Raw genomic sequence first — 23,361 nt, forward strand, 5'->3', positions numbered from 1 at the left:
TGACAGAGGTTGTTCTCTCATCTCTGTATTCCAGCACTTTTGGTCAAGAGAATAAAAGAAAAATGTCACCGTACTTAAAGAACTGCAAGGGGCTCACCTATAAGATGGGATTTCCCTCAGAGTAAGAAGTGGTTGTTCACCAGAGTAGCTAATGCATAAATGCTGACCTTACAGCCAGACTCTCAGCCCAGAGTGGCAGTGAAGATGACGCCCAGATGTAAACACCCAGTGTTTATTAGCACAGTGTGGGGCTGAGGGACACCTGGTTCCTCCCAGGGGCAGATTCCCACACTTGAAACTCAGTTTCTAAATAAGCAGGGAAGGTACCAAAGCTCCATCACAACCTCAGTGCTGCTGCTCTGCATGGGGCTTTGGTTACAATGGAATGGAGGAATGCTGGGAGACTGGAAGCAAAATTTGGCAATTTGTGCTTAATAATCCAGCGCCTTCTGCTGCTGCAGGTAATGCAGGTAAAGCAACTTACAGGGATTGTATGAACTGATTGGGGATTCACACTTAAATACGTTTAAGAATTTTACTTCTACCATAGCCTCTTTTAGAATGTGAGGTTGTCCTGGTTTGAGAGACAGGTGTCTGCCAAGGAAGGTGAGAACCTCCCTTGGGGAGGGACCCTCTTTGCTCCAAATTATTATACCTTTGGAATTCTGGCCAAGATATGGGGGAAAGGAATTACAGCTTTTCCTTATATCTGTCTATGTATACATAGATAGATAGATAGATAGATATAATGATAGATAGATGAAACAAGGCTGGCAGCCCTATCAGCCCCATCATCATCAGTAGCAGCAGCAGCAGCACAAAGGCTCCGCCGCCACTCTGGGCCCCTCCAGTGCAGTGCCGGGCACGGCCAGCAGGGGCGCTGGTGGCTCCCGGCCGGGCAGGGCGGGTGCGATGATTCCCCCGCGCCTGCAGGGAGCGCTGTGGCGCCAGCTCAGCCGCCTCTCCACACGGCCATGGCGGCTCGGGCGGTGGCAGGAAGAGAGGAGAGAAGCGGCTTTCCTTTGCAAATCCAGGGCAAGGAGCCGGTCTCAGTGCCCCTCCAGGTCTGTCATGGACTGCAGCAGGAACCTTGGAGCAGCAGGCTGGAACAGCAGAGGCGAGCACGCCCGCGGCGGCAAATAAAGGGTAGCAAAGTCTCTGGAGCTGCCAGAAGCCACGAGGTGTCCAGTCAGGCATGGAATCAACATCCCATGGTTAAAGTGTAGTAAACATCCCAAAGCCCAAAGCAGCACCAGAAAACAGCAGGGCTGCACAGTGTCAGATGGGGCCCCACAGGCCGCTGCTGCACTCAGCCTGGATATTCTCCCTCTGGAAATGGGGAGAGGGTAGGAGTCCCCTGAGCAGTTGCTGAGGATCGTTCTCGATGAGGTTGGGTGTTGAAAATGTCCCAGTTCAAAGGCTGCTCTCATGAGCAAAGGCTCATCCCCAGCAGGAGAAGCAGTCGAGGGCTGATCTCCGCATGTCAGCGAATTGCGAATTGTGCCCTGCAGCAGCACCAGCCCGACCTTTCCCCTCCAGTCCTGAGAGCCAGAGAGAGCGAGGGATGAGCCCAGCCTTCACTACCCAGCCAAAATCTCGTGGTGTTTCTGCCTTTCCCAAGAGAAGGCCCCACAGCTAAGAGACTGCAGCCAGCTGCACCCCTCCCTGCACCTCGGCCACATCCCTTGTCTCTCTTAAGTATCCATAGGCAACAAATGCGATAAAACTTCCTTAAGAGAATGGAAAAAAGGAACAAAGCCTTACCCCACAACAGACATAGATGTTTATTTAAAAGCCATTTATGACAATGACTGGGATTTGCTGATACACAAACTTGTGCTTCTCTTCCCTACAAACAGAGAAATGGGCAGAAGAATCAAGAGCATGGGTAATTGTAAACAAAGGTTGAGTCCTTGTAAATCTCATCACTCCATCAGGGACAATTCTATTTCTTGTCATGGACCTTTCCTCCCTCTCTTATCTTGTGCTGTTGTGCTGCTGCTCTCTCTCCTGTTTTTTACTGGTCTGTGTAGCCAGTCTGGGAAGTGGCTCTCAGGGCAAAACTTTGGTACCTGGCCCAAGGACAGTACATCCATCTGGTAAACAGTCCCTGTCAGCCACAAGGTTGATAGGAATGGAAACAATATGTTGTCATGTGTGGAAATAACCACACTAGAGTTTGCTGACGTGGAATGCACTCCAGCAGTGGCTGGGATTTTCCCTCCTGTTAAGAATCTGGGAGATTCCTCTCAGACTTTTTTAAGGTTATGTTAGCCAAGGAACGACACTCACTTTTAAAATTTCAGTGATTTATTGAACCTTAACAAAAATACAACAAAGGGCTGAATTATGAAAAATTACAGTGCTGGGACTCTCTGTGACCAGCAGCCACATGCTCGTCTACAAAATGGGTGCTCTGCCTTTTATACCCTTAGTGCCCCCCAAAGTTTTGTCAGTAAATTCCTTCTCTGCACTCCATTGGTGGAGATCACTTTTGTACATCTTGGTTGGAGGCCAGGCTTTGCCATGTCATGCCTCTTAGTAACAAGCCAGCCCTCCCCAAGTGACTACCAAGGCTATTACAAGGAGGAGGGGAAAGAGGACTATGAGAGGACATATTCTCATAACATACACATAATATCTACCTCTTAATTGTGAGAGCCAACTATCACATTGCTCTTCTACAACAGGTTATCATTGGTGGGGAAAGTCTGGTGTGACTTTTGCTTTGTGTCCTGTGGCTTCTCAGAGCTTTCAGGACCTGCTTTATGGGGAAGCTCCAGGGGAAATTGCAGGGTGCTGTATGGATTTAGGGTGATCTGACCCTTCTGGGAATGGCAAGAAATAAGGTAGGCAGAAACAGGTGTTTGAAGGGAAACCAGCTTTCTAGTTTAATGTGTCTATAAAAGCCACCCATATAAACAGGAGTGATTTTCCAACTCAGAGGAGTTAGCATGTTTTTTTAACCTATCTCTTTTATATGTGAAGAAATCTGGATTTTCTGTAGTTTCTTTCTGCCTTTGGCTTTGAAAGAATGGTAGATTTTCACTTGGGGGTTGAATGCAGTGCAGTCCGGTGAAGTCCTCAGCTGAAGCCATGAGTTGATGCAGCTCCCATGAATTAAGGTAAAGTCCCTGCTGCATGTTTGTCTCTTGAGCTTTATACTATTGTTCAGTATCCTCCAAAATATTCATACTTCTGTGACAGGAGGGCACCAGTAGTGCAAAAGCCATGCATTGAATAGATTGAAGAAATTGAGATCTACTATATTTCAGGAGAAACAGATCCTTAGAATGGGATGGGTTTTTTTAGCAGAACCTTATGTAGATCAGGTTCATTTTTCTCATAAAAATTGGAGGGAATCTGTTCCACTGTGCTGGGGTCATAAATAAATTTTCAAGTAAGGTGTTTTAAATGTTAACACTGATGTAAGGGTTATTTCTATTTGCGGTTTTACTCAGCCCTGGAGATGTAATACTTAATATTGTCAGAGCAAGAGCTTGGAGTCCATCTCAAGTCTGCTTTTCTTTCTTCATATTTTGTTGTATTTGTTTGGTTTTTTAAAAATTCCTGTTTGTTTCACCCTGCATTGGCAATTAATGGGACTGTCGTTAAAATTGAAGTATGATGACTTCTTCTAGTGTGCAAGATGTGGGTCAGTTTCAAATCCTCAGAGAAAACTTGTCATGATATTTAACAGGCTTCACTTATCTGAGCAAAAATTACTCATTTAAACCACTGTCAATGCGATGCCTCAGGCTCTGTTAGCAAACTAAGAAGGTGATGATCAGACATGTAGATGTATTCAGATTTATTAAGAGATATCTCTTTAGGTGTCTGCCTTCAGATGTTATAACTAAGAGTCTAGCAGAGAGCAGCTAGCACAGAGGTATGTAGTCAGCCTTTTACTGTATTTGACAAAAATGAAGAAAATAAATATGCTATTAATTTAGAGTAATTAATTTATTATATTAGACTATATCTTTGGCATGTGTTGTTGTTATGTGCTCAAATTTGACCACCTGAACTTACAGCTTTGGCAAATACAGGGTCGTCTTTAGCGCTTTAGTGTAATACTTTGAGCTTAGAAAAGCTTTTATGAAAATGATGCAAAATAATTTTTGCCTTTTTTTTTTTCCTACAAGAAATAAGAACAACATAAAAATCAGATTCTGGTCTTTCCCTGAATATTAGTGTCCCAGTCTCTGTGGCAGCACTGTGAACTGGCATGGAAACAGGCAAAGGGCTCCTGCTGCAGCAGAGAAATGAAGCAACCTTGCATCTCAGAACGCCACATGGATGTCTCACTTTCAGGCCCTCTGGCACAGTCTCCACCAAACCTGTGCTTTCTTAAGTGCTTGGAAATATCTACAGACTCCTCCATCCTTCAGCCACATTTGGGAACATCACAGTCTTTTTAGTGCTAAATTACAAACAGCGTGGTCCCTTCACAGCCCATCTGGCCTCATCTGCAGAAGCTGCAGCAAGATAGGCTGATGTTCTCCTCCCATCCTATGACCTTTTGTGAGCTTTTAGAATATTTCAGAAGAACAGAATTTGTTACATCTGCCACAACAACAACAACAACAACAACAGCAAAAGCAGTTGCCTCCTTTGATGGCCCGGCAGAGAGATACTTCAAAGGAAGAAGGTCAATATTTAATTGACTGTGTGCTTTGAATTTTACACTTCAGTGGAAAACAAGGATGCAGCACTTACACCCGCAAGGAGAAATGTGGCTAGGGTTCATTTTCAGCTACTATTAATGTTTTCCTGAGGAAGTGCAGGCTTCCTGTAAACTTGTTAAGAGGCCAAACTACTCTGGTTTTTAACACTATGCTTTAATAATTTCTACAATGAATAGAGATAGTGCAACACTTCAGATTTATCTTCTGCATTTTGTGACTTCCAATATTTGTGTGATATCTTATGTTATATGTTCACTTGTGCTGAGTCCATTCCTCCATAGGTCCTGCAGAAGTCATTAAGAATATTCAGGGGAAACAGATCTGTGCTGCAAAATTGTGTTGCTCCAAGTTTTGTTATCAGGTAGCAGTTATCAGATGTATGCATCAGTGACACAGTGACATCAGGATGCTAATGTTGATCACATATCATCTTGTAGCCTGACCCCCGTAGCAGCTGAGGCTGATGGATTCTCTGATAGAAAAAGCAGAGACCTCCTTCCCATGCTTTGATACAAAATCATGGAACACTGAAGTGTGTTGTCCAATATTGGATTAGCATGAAAGTATTTGTAATACTAAGGAAAAACAGGTCATGTAATTGCTTTTCCCCCTTCTCAGTGTTTTTGCAGCCCAGAATTTTGCAAAGGATAAATCTTACGGCTCCTTTATGCTTCATTGTTTTTTCTATCAGCAGGAATCCAATCCCTTGAAAAGAGGCATTTTGGTTTTTTCTCCCCCTCTCATTATTTTTAAAAGAGTAAGTTACTTTTCCTTTCTATTCTTTGTTACATGCTTTGCATGGAAAAATTATTTTCCAAGAGCTTAGAATTAGAATAATGCCTAGTGCCTCTGGATTTACCTAATATTAGTAGTCCCACATTTGTGAAATGAAAAAAACATCAGAAATTAGTGAGAATTGCAACTTTCAATTAAGAATGAGCATGAAAGTGAAGAGAAATTAACATCTCTGACGTTTGTCTTTCCTGACTGCTCTTTGTTATTTGGATGGCTGCAGACCTGTGGTGTTTCAGGCTCTCTCAGGTGGGTTGGCGTTACCATTGGCACTGGCCTTCCTCTCTCCCCTGGTGTGTACTTGAAAGTACATGTGGCCCAGTTCATATGGAACACTGTGGTGTGGGGCAAGGTGTGGGTGGTTTGCCCCCAAGTGTGAACGGGAAAATTCCTGGGTTTTGGCTCCTGGTGTTTTGTTGTATGACCTTCTCTTATGGCAACCCAGCTTCAGAGCCCTCTTCTTGAAAGCTACTGATTGTCTCTATCAAAGCCCATTCCTCTCAGCCTTCCCTGAGATGCCTTCAGCAGTGTTCCCATGATGGGAGATGATGCAGCTTGCCAGATCTGTCCTTGCCTGCCTCTATTCCCCCACATCATGATGAGATACCCCTGGATTTCTTTTCTTTCCCTTCGCCAGGTAGGAGGATAATATGTAGGGGGTACTTTCAGATGGAGCATCAGTGAACTTGGAAGTGCTAGGTTTACAGCTGGATTCAATGTTCTTAAGGATCTTCTCCGACCTAAATGATTTTACGGCCTATTTGCTTCGGCGTCACCTCAGCCCACTCATGGCAGCACAGGAGCCTGTGGGCATCGTCCACTCACAGCTACCTGTCAGGCCTGGCCTTTTTGTAACTGTGCAACAGTGAGTTCTCAAGCCAATGTCCTTTCTGTTTGACAGCAGAAGTGTTGAAGAGGGCTGTCTTCTTGTGACAAAATGACATAGTAGCTCAAATGACCAGAAAGGAGGAACCTCTCCACAGATGACACTGTGCATCACCCATCCAGGCTGTGTCTGATGCCGCAGGAATGTGGGGTTCCAGTGTGGCAAGGGTCATGACAACTTCTTGTTATCTAATTATTTTTTTTTCTGTTCAGTCTTTTCAAACTAGCTATTTCACTTAGCCACTTGTTGTTAGACTTTCTTGCTAAGACCTTGCTAAAAAGGATCCCTGTGGCATCTCTCTCCTACCTCACCCCCAGTGCAGAAGACCTGGGGAATGAAATGCCAGATAGTAAATGGGCAAGGAGTCACAGCACTCCCAAATCATATGGAGTGACTCCAGTTGCTCTGATGACAGGCAAGGCAGAATTCATCCACTATCCTCTGCAGACACACAGCTGTGACTGCTGTGGGACACTGGTGATTGTTTCCTGTTAGCTGAGGGCATGTGTCTTTTAAGGAGATAACATTAAAAAATTCAAAAATGTGGTTTTTCTGGCTTGATCTGAAATTGTAAGGATCTATATTTAAATCTCTAGTGATAAAACCTGCGTGTTATGTTGACAAAGCTACACAGACTGAAGGTTGAAGTGTTAGAACTTTATCAGTTGTAAGAATGGATAATTTTTAAATATCATCCAATAAAGGGCTAATCCTAGGTGCTTGGTAAGTTTTTCTACATGTGTTCATGACATGCATACAGCATTTCTTGTATTTCCAGCTATAAATAAAATGAAAATTTGTGCAGAATGTTTTTTTTTAAATGTGTTCTTATTTCTTTTTCTTTCACTGCCTATCTGTCACATAAATATTTCCTGGTTTGTAAAAGTGTGGGGGCTTGAATACATGTTGTATTGTAAGATCTGTGTGTGTCTAGGTTACTCCAAACGAGCTGCAGCTGCAGGGTCCTTAGTTGGGCAACAGCTGTAGCTCGTGAGGGTAACCTAGACACACACAGATCTTACAATACAACATGTATTCAAGCCCCCACATAAAAGCATGGAGATATTTTTAGATCTCTCCCTCCAACAAGAATATGAGGTCAGCATGGTGTTTATATTGTTCCACCAAATCAGTGTGATGTTACACACTGAGATGTGGGGAGTTTTCGTCCCCTCTCTATGTTACTGCCTTGCATTCAGACTTCAAAACAATGCAAAATGCCCAAAATACCAGGAGAAAGTTACAGTTCTCTCATCTTGGTAGGATTTTCTCACTGAAATAATTGTTCGCTTAAATTTTAGAACAAACACCACGATAAAGGGCCAGTAGCTACTTTTTGATGTCAGATTCTATTCCATAACATCTTATGTGATTTTGCAAACATATCAAATTTTGCTCCAACTTTGCCAATGATCAAGGCTCTAAATTTAAACCCTTGTTTTAAATGTTTATAGACCTTGACTAGATCTGTGCTAACTATTTACTTTGGTTTTGCTGAGATTGTCTCAGTTCTGATGAGATCAGAGTTGTGCTTGAAAGCCAGCATCTAATGCCAAGTTTTGTTATTAAGATTCTCATGGCATTTTGTAGCCTGCAAATTACATTTGCTTAAGTATAGAAAATTTCATACCCCATCCTCTCATTGTCATTGATTAGAGCAATTTTAGACTTGTGAGAGTATTTGGCTATCATTTTGGATCTGGTATAACTTAGGTTTGCCCAAATGTTGAACTCAAGAAGATGAGATTGGTTCTTTCAGGACTCTAGGAGTGTTTTTTCATGATACTGATGCAGAAAGCAAGTTATGGTGCTAGCAAGTAGCATAATGAGGGTACAAATGTTTTAGCAATAATATTCATTATACTGTTTGGTGGGATTGGTGAAAAAGTGAACTTTTTCTTCACTTCTTATTCCAAAAATAAACTAAACTTGCAAGCAGGGACAGCAAATGAAACTTAGAAAAATTTAATTCTTTACTGGACCATGCTGCATCACGGACTGCCATCTTTTTTCTTAGCTCTCATAGCAGACTACCCCAATAAAATTGCTGCTCTCAGAACAGACAGAATGAATATGTTTTACAGAACTTATGCTGGCAAGACAAGACTGGCAAGGTGACGGTACCCTCAGTTTTGATAATTTATGCATAATTTTATGTTCTATACAATGAGAATTTCAGCACCACCAGACTGGCAGGTAAATATCTGTATAGTAAAAAATATCTGAAATAGTAAAGTGACATCCATATATGTGTGGGAACATGCATGTCCTCCTTACAAAAGAGACCTCTAGAAAGGCAACATAGAGACGAAAATAAGGTGATGCTGTCTTGAAGGAGCTTTGCCTTCTTCCTGTGTTCCAATTAAAATCTTGTTGTTCTGACCCTGTGTAAGTTGGGTCAGAATATGTTGCACTTTATTTTGAAGGGCAAAGTTGAGGCAATATAGACGCAGTTTTGAGCACCAGTTCTCTGGTTTTGCTCGGACCTGGTTAAATGAGGTGCTCCCAGGGATGTAGAAAAGCTGATCTGGGAGCAGTGTCTGCTGAGTGGCCCAACTTCTGTTGGAAAAAAGGTCAAGAAAGCTTTGAAAAGTCATTATTTTTATTATTTTCTGTAATTTGCACAAGATTGTATCGAAGTATAAGACTGAAACAACTTCATTAATCTTCTTACCTGCTACAATTTCAGCCTGAGGTGGGGAGGGCAGTTGGTTGTTTCCATTTGGCAAGTTTTACTTTTTTTTGTTCATCTAGGAATTCCAACAACAATAACATTGTTGCCCGTTTGTTCTTTGATAGAACAATTGAGTTCAATGACTCAGTTATGAGGCGGGAGAAGAAAATGTCCATCGCAAGTGAATTGCTCTGCAAAGTACAGGCACAATGATGCTATCACCTAATTACATACTTTCAAGGTAATCTTCTCAGCCTTTCTTGGTTAGTCTTCTGAGGCACAGGGCCAAGTGTGACCCTGAGATCCATCACTTGAGAGTGCCACTGACTCCTGTAGTGCACTTCCAGCTCTCTGAGCTTTGTATGGCTTTCAAGAAACACAGCTTGTCCAGGGCAAGTAACAGACGTATTTCTGTTTTTTTCATTGTTAGGAGCACATAAGAAAGGACTGCATGCTCCCCAAACTATTATTCAACAACGGAAATAAAAAAAGCCGAGGTGGATATGAATCATCTGTTTGCTTTCAAAATCCAAAAATACTTAAGAACTGTTGTAATTGCAGTATTCTGAAGGGGAACAGTGTTGGAAACTTGCCTTGTTGACAATCAATTCATGATGGGAAAAAGAAAAGATAAAGGGTTTCTAGGCTATCAGCACTGTGACTTTTTAATGAAGAATTATGAACACAGACATACACATATGCACAGACACCTTCACAGTGCCCCAGGCAAATGATTATTAAAATTAACAGCTTTAATAGCTGTGGCTGGTGGTACACAGACAATTTTAAGTGTTTCCCCTGAAAGTTAAGATAGCTTTTACTGACACTCCCCCCAACACCCACAAATATTTTAAATGTTTTTGACATTTTGGAGACAACAGTAATGTTTTACAGAAGATAATACCAGACCAGATACAGTAAAGCATTACAAAGGAGTTATTTTGGGAGGTTTGGGGAGAGAAGAGGATAGAATTGAGTCACAGCTGTGAAGCACATGGGAGCACAGAGCAGCCTGAGCTTGATGGGAGGAGGTGCCAGAGGGCAGAGCCCTGCAGAGAGGAGCCTGCTGGAGCTGGCAGGTGAGCAGTGTGTTATCTCCCCACATGGGGACATTGAGCAAGCACACTGCTGACGTGGCAGCGTGCGAGAGGTCACTCAGTGAGAATTACCATGTAAGGAAATACTGTGTCCTAAAGAAGTCTATAAACCAGCTCCTTTCTTTGGATAAACGATTGAGATTCCCTGCTGGTCTGAGTCTGTGCCTCAGTCATTATTACAAAGAGGAGATGTAATATTTTTGTGTACCCCATAGGAACTGATGCAGTGTTAATATGAAGCAGAGGGCGGTGAGAGGAAACATTTGCCACCTTCTAACTTGTGCCTCCTGCCAAATTGTTTTTGCTTTCTGGGGGCATGGTTCTCTTTAATGTGGTGTAATTACTCAGGGTTCTGCCTGAAATAGGCACAAACATGTCTGGTAGTTCACTTGGCTGTTACAGTGGCAGTGTGGAATCGTGAGGACCTTACAGAGTCAAGGTGGTTCACAGTCATGGATGTTTTTTAGAAGGAGAAGGAAAGCTGAAGAAGAAGGAACTTGCCATAAATGTGTTCTACTGTTCTTGTGCAAGGGTCAATCTTCAGTGGATAGATTAACTCTGATGGCAGAAGATCTTGAAAATTCCTATTCTGAACTTTTGGTGCATTTTTGGAGCTGCATGTCTTAAACCTTTCCCCCATGCAGAGCCTGATATTTAGGTGAAGGATTTAGTAGCTATTGGAATGGTTAGTTAAAATGTATTTTATACAAATTTCATATTACGCAGGGAGAAACAGATCAGATTACATTTGTGCAAATAAACCCTAGTTAAATGTTCTTTTAAACAATGCAAACCTGGGCATAAGATTTTCTGGGTGTTTGTGTTGGTTTTTCTTTTTTCTTTTTTTTCCCAAGTGTTAATGGATTGCCTGGTTAATACTACCTGGAACTCTGCCAGTGTCAAATATAAACCACACATTCCTTTTAACTAGCAAATTTATAAAGATTTACAAACTTGATAGATGGCAGCTACCAGAATTTTCAACAAATGATTCTGTTTTGAATTCTTTCTGCTCCAGAGAATTAATTTGAAAGGAATTCAGAAATAAATATGTTCATCCTATTTAATTCCTGGAGTGCTTTATCTGGCAGTTACTCTATTCAGTTTATATCCTACTTTATATTCTAATAGGCTATATGGTCTTTCTCTCTTTAAAGAGCAAATTTCAAGGGTGGAAGTTGCTTAAAGAAGTACAGTTGCAGAGATTTTCAAAATTATGAGCTTGCTTGAAGCTTCACAACTTCTTTATCCTCCTCAAAATAAATGAAAAATAATACAGAACAGCCTTAATGGATTTTTAAAGAAGTACCAAATTGAAGGATATAAGCATTGTGGAAGTTAAAAAATAAAATATTAATGTAAGTGATTGTCACTCCTATCACTGCTAGGATCTTTCATTTTTTCATGCTAAACACCTCCTCCCCCCAACCAAGTAATAAACCAGTCTGAACAATGACTGAACACTGAATGAAATATATTGAGATGTGTTTAGAAAGCCATTAATGATAGTAAATTCCATTAGTGGAAGTTAAAAGGTTAATTGCTCATGCATGCAGCATCACATAAAGTAAGTGGCTTGGGAAGGGCAGAGGCTAGATTTTTATCCAGGTCCTTTCAGTCCCTTCAATTCTCAGTCCTGCCTTGCCATCCTGCTGTTAGTGTTCAGAAACACATAATCATGAGAATGGTTGTATGCAGGTGCTTTTATTGAAGAGCTCTGGGTGTCAGGGGTACAGACCCAAATCTGACTCTGACATGGGTTTGGGATGAACGTGTTTTTATATTCCATCGTTATATAACTTTCATGCTAATTATTAAACATATATTGTTCTATTGTATACATAGATTTCATCCAAACATGGGCTCCTCGTGGCCTTCCTCAAACTTCTAATGTAGTTTCTCATGATTCTTCTTATGACTAAACAATAATTATATTTAATTATATCTACCATCTAACAATTATATCACTTATCATATACTGCTTACACAGGTGCAATTTCACATGATCTGGCAAACACAAAGCCTGACATTTTCAGAGTCTATTTTTAACATTTTTCCAGGTCCCTACTGAGTCTAGCTTCTTTCTAATTCCTCGAATTTTATGATTTTAAAACCTTTTACTATCACTGCCACCCCACATCTGAAAGTGTACAGAGCCAGCTTGGATGGGGTTCTGAGCAACCAGGTGTACTAAAAGGTGTTTCTTTTTTAAAACACAAGAAAATCTGAGCTCTTTCCTATCTTTTAAATCAAGGGTGTAGGAGAATGGATTGCAAGCAACTTCACCTCTAATTAGTTGCAGCTGTATTAATTACCAAAGAGGAGGAACAGCCCTGCCCTAAAGGGGTCACAGCCATGTCCAGTAAGGATGGGTGTTATAGAAGAGTGGGTTAGCTATTGAGAGAAGATCTGCTGTAAGCACAGTTGGAGCCTGCAGTCAGAGTCTGCTTGGAAAGCCTGTAGTTGGAGTCTGCTGGCTCTGCTGTGAGGAGGAGGAAGGGTCAGGTGGTTGTGTAAGGTACAGGAAGGGGCTATTCTGCATGAAGAAACAAGTGCCTCGTCCATCTCATTTCAATTCCTAATGCAAGTTCTATAGCAAAACATGGGGTTTTTTTTCTAAATCATACTGTCAAATTCATGTAAAGTGGTAAAATCTCAAGCTTTTACTATTGATAGAGAAAGAAAATCCAGATGTGTTTTCATTATGACAGGATAAAATTATTATTCATTTTCAGTCCGCAAGCTCTCGGCAGATTGACGTTACCAACATGCATGCCAACTCAGTAACAATTGTTCCAGTTCCTAATGCAAATATAACATTGTTCCTTTGTAATCCAGTCTTAGTATTCCTTAATTTGTGTCTTTAAGATGATATTGACCACTTTGGCACGCTGACATGCTCACTATTGAGCTTGTGCTTGACTGATTCTTCCCCATAAGTCATATGGGTTCCAGCCTAGAAGCCAAACCAAAGAGGTTCAGGAATGTGACCCTCACACTATTCAAAGTTACTGTGTCCCTTGGCACATAGAGGAGAGTGTCCTACCTTTCTCCAATGAAGGTTCTCCTCCTGCATTGGATATGCTTGGAGACTGGAATTTGCTCAGAGGCAAGCTGTGAAAATTAGACTACTGGAAGATCACACAAGAAAATGTTTGTTGTTGTTCTTGTTAAAACTTGCCCAAAGAAGCTTCAGTGCATGACAGTCTCATTCTTCTATGCCCATTGTTAAAATTTCCACGTTTCCCAATTTCTGGAAGCAAATGTGACTTTTGTTTTGTCATATATACGAAGATGTTAATGTTGACTTACAACAACTTCTATTCTTGTTGCTAATACGGAAAAAAGAATTCCAATCGCTTTGGTTTTTAGGTTATTGAGCAATTAAGCAAAAAAAAAATTGTCTTTCTAATGTTTGTTCTTAGAATTTAAAGACCTTCAAAAGCTGGAAGCGGCTATTAATATTTTCTGCTATTTGTGAAAGACATCGTATCTCCCCCTTCCCATGCTTGATCTTTGTAGGACTGGATGAGGTTGTTTTCGTTTTACTTTTTTTGAGCAGGACTGATGGTACTCTTTGAGACTTAGCAAAGAGACAGATGTGTTGTGATGACTAGCATCTCTCTTCAGACCACATCCCTTAATCTCTATAAAAAATGTGTTTTCCATGAAAAGGTATTTGTCTAATTCTTCCAAGGCCACCATCTCTTTACTGTCCTTGCTGCCACTTTGTTTTTAGTGTATGTTTTGGATCAAAACAAACTGATCAAAAGACTGAATGGACTAAATCAACACTTGAAAGAAGAAGGTAAATTGTTGGGGTTTTTTCATTTTCTTTTTTTTTTTTTTTTTTGGTGTCTGTGTGGTTTTTTTTAACTAGTATTAAAATAGGGCAGCTTCAGTTACAGAGCATATACTCCTCTCTGGCATCTAGTCCACAGAAGAATTGCCCTTGAATGTGCTGGTTTGACTTGCCTCATATAAACTTTGCCAGTCAGCTCTCTCAAAGTGAAGCAAAACATTGATGGCAGTCTGCTGAGAGGATAGTTTCAAATCCTCTTGAGATCTTACGGCACAGCACTACTGACTGCTGATACAAAGATTTGACAGGACAGCTCAGTTTATTGTTTTCTGGGGATTAGTATTCTATCCCTGATGACTTAACATAAGTGATAAATGCCCTTGGAAATCCTGTGGCACTTTTTGAGCAGTTGAGCTCAGTCTTGGCAAGGCTAGCAGCATGATGATATGATGGCTGAAGATGCTCTAGTCATCACTGGATTTAGGGAAAATTTCAGAATAGCAATTCACATTGTCTTGAGTTCTCCCAGTTAATCCTGTGATGTGCATACCTCCTTTTGAACTTCTCCTTGCATTACTCTTCTTCTGATTCAGGTAAGGTCCCCAGTCTGTGTGCTACAGAGAAGTCAGAAACCTGAAATTGTATGAAAAATACATAGGAACTCTTTTAGTACCATGGGCAGATATTCATAGAGAGGGGGCTAGATAAGGAATTACAGACATACTTTTTCTAGAGGGATGAGAGCAAGCAAGAGTGGAAAAGAACCCCTTGTCTGACACATTCTCCTGAGAGTGACTGGGTAACCTTTGTACCAGATTGTGCCTTTAATAATGGTAACTGCATAGCTAATATTTTTCCTTTCCTGATGAACTACCTTGAGGTTTTGTTCTTGCTCACAGACAGGACAGGGTTCTGTAGCATGTACATTTTCCAAAAATGATTATTCACCAAAAGGTTTTCAGAATGAGGTATCTGTCCCATTCCTCCCCTTGGGTGGATTCTGAATCTTTTTTATGGAGAGCAAACCTACTTATAGGTAGAGGGGCTAACATCAGCTCAGGATGATGATGCTGGAATTTATTTCCTTGTGCTGGTCCCTGCTTTTGCTGCTGATGTCTTTTCAAGTGCATTGCAAGCAAATTCTGCTTGATTACAGGATCCTTCTGTTGCAGGAAAAAATGTCCAGAGTCAAAAGAATTATTTGTTCTTACTCCTTGGCCAGTACTGTGCACAATGCTCCAGTTGCATAAAGAATGCTCCGGTTGTGTGAGGTTGTCAGGCACGGCTGATGCCTTTGCCTCCTCGCATTTCAACCCTGAGCAGAGCAAGTCCAACACACTGGGCTTGGCTGCTCTTATTGCTCTAAAACTGACAGCATCTAGGTTTCTTCTCTGTGAAAGGCATTATAAAAGCCAGATTGCTGCTGTTTATAGCAGATGTGATCTACCTCTAGCACAATGCAGGGATTTCGTTCACTAATCCATGACACTGCACTCGCTTATGTTGTATTATTCTTCAAGTGGAAGACTAAAGCACATGATGCACTTTACATTGCATTCACTTAAATACAAGGAGTTTAACTAAAATGAGTTTTGTATATGTTAAAATATATTATCAAGGTCTATATATCTATGGATACATAGAACAATATAGTGGAAGATATCTGTAATAATGACAAAAAAAAAAAAAAAATTTCTGCCACTAGTGGGAGATGCATATTATGCCCAATCCGTGGCAGAGCTCAAGGCCAGGTTGTTTGGGGTCCTGAGCAACTTGATCTAGTGAGTGGCATCCCTGACCATGGAATGGCAACTGGAACTAGATGACTTTTAAAGTTGCTTCTAGCCTATGGTTCTCTCTATATATCACTTTTATTTCCTCAACAGAGCCTCTAATAAAGATTAGGAAGGCATTCTTCTGGGTGTTACACTAACACAATGTGAAATTCCCCTACTCCAAGGGGATAATGATCTTATCTAAACTTGTTGATGAGTGGGATCTGCTGCTGTGGAATGAATATTTAACAACAACAACAAATAAAAGGCAAGGTGTGGTTTCTCCAGAAAGAGGAATATAAGTTAAATGTATGTCAAACTAATTATGAAATTATTGTGTGAAATACTTCTCACAGACCTGAAAACATGAATGTACTTTCTCCTGAGCTTCATAAAAATATTTTAGATGACCCTTGACGTTTTTCATCAGAACTGTGTATAAAATGGTCATAGAAAGGGGAAGGGAAAGCAGGAGAGAAAATAAAAAGACATTTTCATCTTTCTGCTGCTAATACTTTTAACTTTTTGAAACAGAAGGCTCTATAAAAAGGTAAAGAGTTTGCATCCATTTGGGCAAAACCAAGAAGAATGTGGGTTGTTTGGGTTTTTTTGTGATTTGAGATGATACTGAATCAGATACACTGGTGGTTGTATCTTCTCAATGCTTGTGAGGAGCCAATTTAGTTTTGGTTTGTCTCAATACTGATTGTCAGAGGCATGTGGGGAGGGAGTGCACATGTGCCACGTACAGGAGTCGATTAGAAGATGGGAGAAAGCCTTTTCTCTGGGGAGACTTCACCTCAACAGCGGCTCACGTGGGACAGGCTGTCAGGAGAAGACGCTGTACTCCTCAGAGGGGCGTCTCCAGTCAGATAGCAAAAGGTCTCCACCTATGGACTGCACTGAAGGGTTGGACTGGGCCAATGGTCTCCTTCTGTCAGCAGGCAGAATTTGGGAGGGGCTAGGGAGTATAAAAGCTAACTGCTGCTTGCTCTCGGGTTCGCTCGTCCCTTTGCCGTGACCCCAGCCTGTCTTTTGGCTCTCCTACCTGTCGCAGACATCTTTTATGTAAAATCTTTTCCTTAGGATTTTTCCTCCTGAGAAGCTGGGAGGCCTCAGGAACAAAATGCAAACATTGATTATCTGCTGCTGTGGAATGCAACAGGTGCATCTGTGATTGGCCCATGTTGGATGTTTGTAATTAATGGTCCATCACAGCCCAGCTGGCTCGGACAGAGAGCCGAGCCACAAACCTTTGTTATCATTCTTTGCTATTCTATTCTTAGCTAGCCTTCTGATGAAATCCTTTCTTATATTATTTTAGCATAGCTTTAATGTAATATATATAATAAAATAATAAATCAAGCCTTCTGAAACATGGAGTCAAATTCTCATCTCTTCCCTTGTCCTAAGACCCCTGTGAACACCGTCACACCAACCCTTGCCAGCTCTTGCTTGCCCTTGTGCCTGTCCTGTCCCTCTGTGTCTCTGCGTCCAGCCCTGCCTGCCTCTGAGCCAGCCCAGCACTGGAATCCTCATCTTGACCGTGCCCAGGGTTCTGGACCTTCTGCCTGAGTCGCCTGTGTCCAGCCCTGCCCACCTCTGGTCCAGCCCACTGCTGCCATCCTTGCCATGGCTGTGCCCAGGGCCCTGGACCTGCTCCTGTTCGAGTGCCCGCGCACTCACTGCATGCTCAGTCACCTGTCACTGGGGAGGACGTGACGTCTCTGAGAGCTGCATGCACACCCCCTCTTGTGTGGGTGTTGATGGCACTCCCTGATCCTGTATTCCTTTTCTCTTTTCCTTTTGTCTTTTCCAGTCCTCTTTCCTTTGGGTAACTCCCTTCTCTTTTTTTGTTAGTGATAAATGTTTTTCAGATGTCACAGTACAGCTAGTCTGTAGCTGGACAAGATAAATGTAGCCATAACATAAATCCAATTTGGCTCACCTAGTTCAGAAATACACAAGTCTCTGAGTGAGCAATCATAGGATAGGTTTAAACTTAAACAGAGCCCTCAGCCAATCATGTTCAATCCAGAATGCAGAGATATCACTGCTCAAGGAGCTGGGCAGTGCTGAGACCTCAACAAATCTATACCCAGGAGTTTTTGGGTAACTTCCTATATGAGAAGGCTCTGAACAATAAAAGACGCTGTTGTCGCTCTGTCCTGGTGACTCGACTCGTGAATCTGCCTCCAACCTATTGACAAGGTTTGCTTTGTTCGACTTAATTTTGTTCCTCACCATCTAATTCTAAAAGAACTCCTCACATTTTCCCCCAGTGGAATGTGACAACACTACAGATTCATATTTCTTCAAGGAAGAGTATTTTTGGCTTGTAAAATGCTGAAGATTTCTATTACTAAATGTTTGTTATGAAAATGATTGCTTTATAATTTTCATTGGGAAAATGTCAAAATAAATATCCATCCAAAAATCATAATTCTTACCCTATAATTAATGACTTGTATACCATAAATTACAAAGGAATATGTATTCCATAATAACAGATGAAATGCCTTGAGACAAATCTGAAATGTGTCATGTGCACATACTGTAAAGAAGCATAGATTAAATTTGCATGCATGAAGTAATGTAGTGTTGCTGGATAAAATTAAGGTAAAGATTTAGTTTAGGCATCTTCACCTACAACATTTTCAATGAGCTGGTTTTCCATTGAAGTAAGACTGTTTTTTTCTTATCTAGGTCATATGAATTTGAAGAACACAATTAATGACTTCTTGTAGTCCATGTAAACCACTTAACATACCTTGAAATGGCTGTTTTCTGGCAATACAATAAAGACACATTCACTTATTTCCCACAAAATCTATAGATATGAGTTGTATTTGTGGGCAAAAAATTTCAACAGACAACATGTTAATATCCTGGTGAAAGCTCAGGAGTGTCTGCAGTAGGCACTGTATTTTGTGAAAATTGCCTGAACAGTTCATTTTCAGATGCAAATCCTTATTTGTGTCACCATGATAGGAAACTCCGCATGGCTAGGGTTACTAGCAGGTCTCTTGTTCTCTTTTTTTTTAAATTTAATTTTATTTAATTTTATTTTATTTTTTTCCCTCCTTTTGTCTTTCTGGCAATGCCCTCTTTTTCTGGAGCTCTTTTCCAGAAGGGTTATGGGAGATTTGGTGCAATTGGTTTCCTGGAAACTGTAATTCTGACCAGTGCTGCCATTCTGTGCCAAGCCCACTTCCATGGCCTGGTAAGTGATCAGTCATGATGGCATGTGGTTACACCTGGTCACACGTGGCAGTGGGACGCTAGGGGACAAAGAGGGACAAGACTCTTTCCACCAAACTTTCAAAATCCTGCTCTCTATAGAAGGAGAAAAAGTTACAGCAAGAAAGTCATAGATACTGTGAGTGTAAAGGAGAAAAGCAGAAGGTGAGGAGTCACCACTGTGCTCAGAAGAGCAGAAACAGAAAAATCCCAGGGAGAAAGTACAGGAAAGACTGATTTATCTGGATCCCAACTAAGCGGTTAAATTGTCTTGATAATCTAAAACAACTTGGTTGTATTATGTCTGATTGAATGACATCCATATTTTCAGATACAAGCAAGAGGTCTTTCATCCTACTTGGATTCAGTTAGTTGTAAGGATGTTTCTTGAAAGGTAGTCCCTTTTTTTTCTACTTCTATTTTCCGTCTTCTCTTTTATGAAGGCCCACCTGAGATGGCTGAATTTGTGTGTACAGTTTCCTCAGCCAAAACTAGATCCCTGGCAGCCTTCAAATCCCTTATTTCCTGAGCTATCTCTGGTGAAGTTCTTGAAATACTGACAGCTGTAAGCCTGACCTGAAGCCTCTTGCAAATGAGGTGGGTCAATATGCTTACAATCAGTATCCTAGAAATACCAGTTCAAAACCTCTTAGTTTGGCTTATGTCTTAAATCTAATTCTAAGATTTAAAACAAAGTTGTCTAGGTTTACGTATTCTAAAAAAATTCCATTATAAATTATAAATTATATAGATGTGAGTTTAAATGATGCGACTTCAGGTATAACTGAAATGAACTCTGAGCTTAAAAGATACTACAAATGTCTTTAAAGGTATTCCTTAAAGGTACTTAATCTGAGGTTAAAAGGTACTACAAAAGGTACTACCCATAACCTTCATTCTGCTCTTTGGTGGCAAATGGAGAATCCACAATTTGCTTGTCACACAGCAAGTGCTGTGACCCTTTAAAGAACTTGCAATCAAAGGAGCACAGTAAAACAATTGCCCAGTAACACCTGTGCCTGGGTCTCTGTGGAAAGGGAAGCTTCTGGATCAGTTCACCCACCCAACAGCATCATCTGACAGCATCCAGGACAATAAGTATGAACTGGTATGTAGAGCACTGATCATGTTTTTAAAATGCCCACTCTGAATGGTAAGTAGTTTTGTATACCATATTAGCTATGCCCATTTCTTCATCCATCCCTGGAGATTGGATGGGGCTCTGAGCAACCTGGTCTAGAGGAAGGTGTCCCTGCCTAGGCAGGGGGATTGGAACTAGATAATTTTTAAGGTTCCTTCCAACCCAAACCATTCTATCATTCTATCTCCAGCCTGCATTTAATTTTCTTTTCATCATCATCACAAGATATGTTTTGCAGATATTTGTTTGTGGGTATACAGTTTAGGAAACCTTTCCCCCATACAAAATTAATCTACTGAATACTCTTAAAACGTATAGTCAAGCATCTCAAAAGCAGAGTGATTTGTTCTGAGTTATTTATTAGAGGAACTGATAGAGTGCAAGTGAAGCATTTTAGATTAAGTGATTTCTTTATCACTGAAATGTGAATGAAGTACAGCTTGTTGCACTTGAGTTCTGTATCCAGTTGTTAGCTAGAATTAGAATTAGTGTTTGTTATTGGATATTATTGAAGAGCAGAAGGAATGGTTTTTTAAAAAATCTGTTTTTCCTGCAGATATCCATACCAAGCTTCAGTACTGCAACAATATTCTCAGGCATGGGTGTAGTATCTGAAAATATGCCTTGGTCTAGGGAACAAGAGAAGATTAACTCATTGACATCAAGCTGGTTGGGAACCAAGCTACAAGGCCCATGAAAGGTTTAGAAAGCATGCTTGGCATTTGCATTTCTAGTAGCTAAAGTGACGTAGATCAAGGAGCAGAGGAAACCACAAGATAAATCAGAGGAAGGACTGGAGTGGTGAGAAAAGTGTAGTGCTTGTACTTTCTTTTGAAAATTATTTACATCAGCTGTTAGATTAGAAACTAAACAGATCACTGAGAGATTTATACAGCAGTGAAGTTTGATTTCCTAGAAAGATTAGAAATGCAGGACAAAAGGGGATTTCAAGGACTGTGAAGTAAAGTTCCCTGTCAGGGAAGGCTCTGTCACTTAGTTATTTCCAATACTATAATTAGCATTCTTTTGTATTTAGAAATTTCCTTTTCCCACTAATTTTCTTGATTCACTGTCTATCCCTGTCCCTAATACATTTATTAATGCCATTTTAATATCGTAGATACATTTTTGCTAGCATGAGGCTGATGGGGTTTATCCTCAGAGATCTACAATTAATTTTTATTCATAATTTTTATTTCTGTAGCATGGCAGTTATTGCTAGGAGATGTAAAGAGAAGAATTCTGATGTCAAATGGAAAAAAATTATTAATATCTGAGTTCTTTGTGCTCTGAAATTTCTGCATATTATGAAGCAATTCTGTTTGATTAATTGCTTTGGAAAAAAATTAAATTTATAATATTTTCTCTTGATATTTAGAATTCCTACATTATGCTTATTAGTTGTTGCTTCATCACCATCACAAAGTTGTGTGTACTTGCCAAACTCTTTTATTCTGTGAGTCTTCATTTTAAGGACACTTAACCACAGAGCTATAAGGGACAAGATAGTATCTAGAAAATCTTACTTCTGTTTTTCTGAGCAGCATTTGTGATGCTGTTTCCACTCAATACTGTTCTCCCTTTTTAGTATTTGGTGAGCAAAGACAATTTCCATTTTTTCTACTTGGAACTTATAATTACTTCCTGGCTGCTTTTCTATGCATCCTGCACTGATTTTGGTATTGTAGAGAATTTAAAGGATGAGGAGAAAAATATACCTGTTGAAAGCACATTCGTCCTTTTTTTTTTCTTTTTGTGTTCATCAGTAAGTGAGCAGAGAGGCACTAACAATTTGATGTTGATGGCTGGTAGAAATAATTTCAGATGGAGCAGAATGTCACCGGAAGGGGTCCAACAAAAAAGAAAAGGAACCAAAGAAGCAAGCAGTGAGAGTTCAGAAGGGTAAACAGTAATCTGAACTGGCTACAGCAAGGCCAGATGTCTCTGCGCAGCAAAGTCCTAATTAGTAAAGCTGCTGATGAACTATGAGAGCAATACTGCCAGGCTGGTGTTAATCACATGAACCTAACTCTCTTAATTGGATTGTATTTTGCCACTTGCAAGTCCTAATTGTACAAAGAGTTTATTTAGCAGCAGGCATGCTTTAACTCTACAAAATATTTTTTTCCCCTGTCACACCCTTCTTCATTAAAGTAACTCTTTCTCAAGAAGTCAGTTTCTCCTCCCCAGGTTGGATGCCTTTAACGACCATGGTTATTTTGCCGTTTTGTTGTTTTTCTCTTATTTTCTTTTCTTTTTTTTTTTTCTTCCATCTCAAATCTATATTTACAGGTAAAATCTGGTCAATGGAGAGTTTCTAAAGAGGTGAGATGTAAAGGAAAAATTGTTGCCACAAAGTCATTTTCCAGCCTGTTCAGAAAATATAAAGCAAAACATAGTGATTCGTTGCAAGACAAGGAGAGATGGTAAGATATTCTTCATTTTCAGCAGTCCAAACAAATGCTATAGATTTATCCATTTTGTTATGGCGGTGTTTGTGCAGAAGTGATTACTAGATCATTAGTGTTCTCTTTGGGTTTTGAATGTTTAGTGGATATGTTTTTAGGGCCTGCTGATTAGAAGTTTCAGGTATTGGCATCAACTGGCTCCCACCAAACCCCTGAGTGAGCTCCCACAGTGGCACTGACAGAAACAGTTGAACTGCCTGGTAAATCCTCCCGGAGCAGTTTCTCCCCTGAACATTTTTCTGGGAAGTGACTGTCTCATGCCTTGCCCCATGTGTGTGTAGGTGCCTATTGCTTAACCAGAGCTAATTAGTTCAGCTCATCACCACCATTTCACTGTGCCTATATGATTTAAAGGAAACCTCTACACACACCTAGCTCTGTCAGCATGGACTTGCCCCAAAAAGCCAAGTTTCATTACTTTGATACCTCTTTGTTTCTGAATGGCAATTTATTTCCACAAAAGGCAGATGTCTTTTTTCTTTTCTAGAATGAAATGAAGATGACAGCTGCCATAGACAGCACTCTGATAGGTCTTTTCTTTTTTCTGTAGGGTCCAAATCTGTTTTTCATATACAAATCTCAGAATTCCTCTCTTAGGTCTACAAAGAAATCTTAAAGGTTTATGAATATTTATTAAAAAAAAACAAAACAAGAAACTGTCAGCAGGTAAGAAATCACAAAACAACTTCTGTTTCATTCCTAGCTGGCCAACATACTTTTTTTTTCCCCACAAAGATAAAAATATTCTATGAGTTCAAAAAATGTATCTAAAAATACTTTAAAACATCCCTGGTGCAC

The 23,361-nt window shown here is 40.5% G+C and overlaps 1 long non-coding RNA gene across 2 annotated transcripts in view; it reads left to right on the plus strand.

Annotated features, from left to right (window-relative positions):
- LOC141729203 (uncharacterized) overlaps positions 1–22,586 on the plus strand; it is a 60,715-nt gene extending 38,129 nt beyond the window's left edge. Inside the window, exon 3 of one of the 2 annotated variants that reach the window (XR_012580564.1) lies at positions 4,146–7,142. This is a non-coding gene — a long non-coding RNA (uncharacterized LOC141729203). Of the gene's footprint in view, positions 1–4,145; positions 7,143–22,387 lie in introns of those variants that run through there. The other variant, XR_012580563.1, reaches the window with a different exon arrangement.
- The last annotated feature ends 775 nt before the right edge of the window (positions 22,587–23,361 follow it).

This window comes from Zonotrichia albicollis, chromosome 5, assembly GCF_047830755.1.
Source record: "Zonotrichia albicollis isolate bZonAlb1 chromosome 5, bZonAlb1.hap1, whole genome shotgun sequence".
Taxonomy (NCBI): Eukaryota; Metazoa; Chordata; class Aves; order Passeriformes; family Passerellidae; genus Zonotrichia; species Zonotrichia albicollis.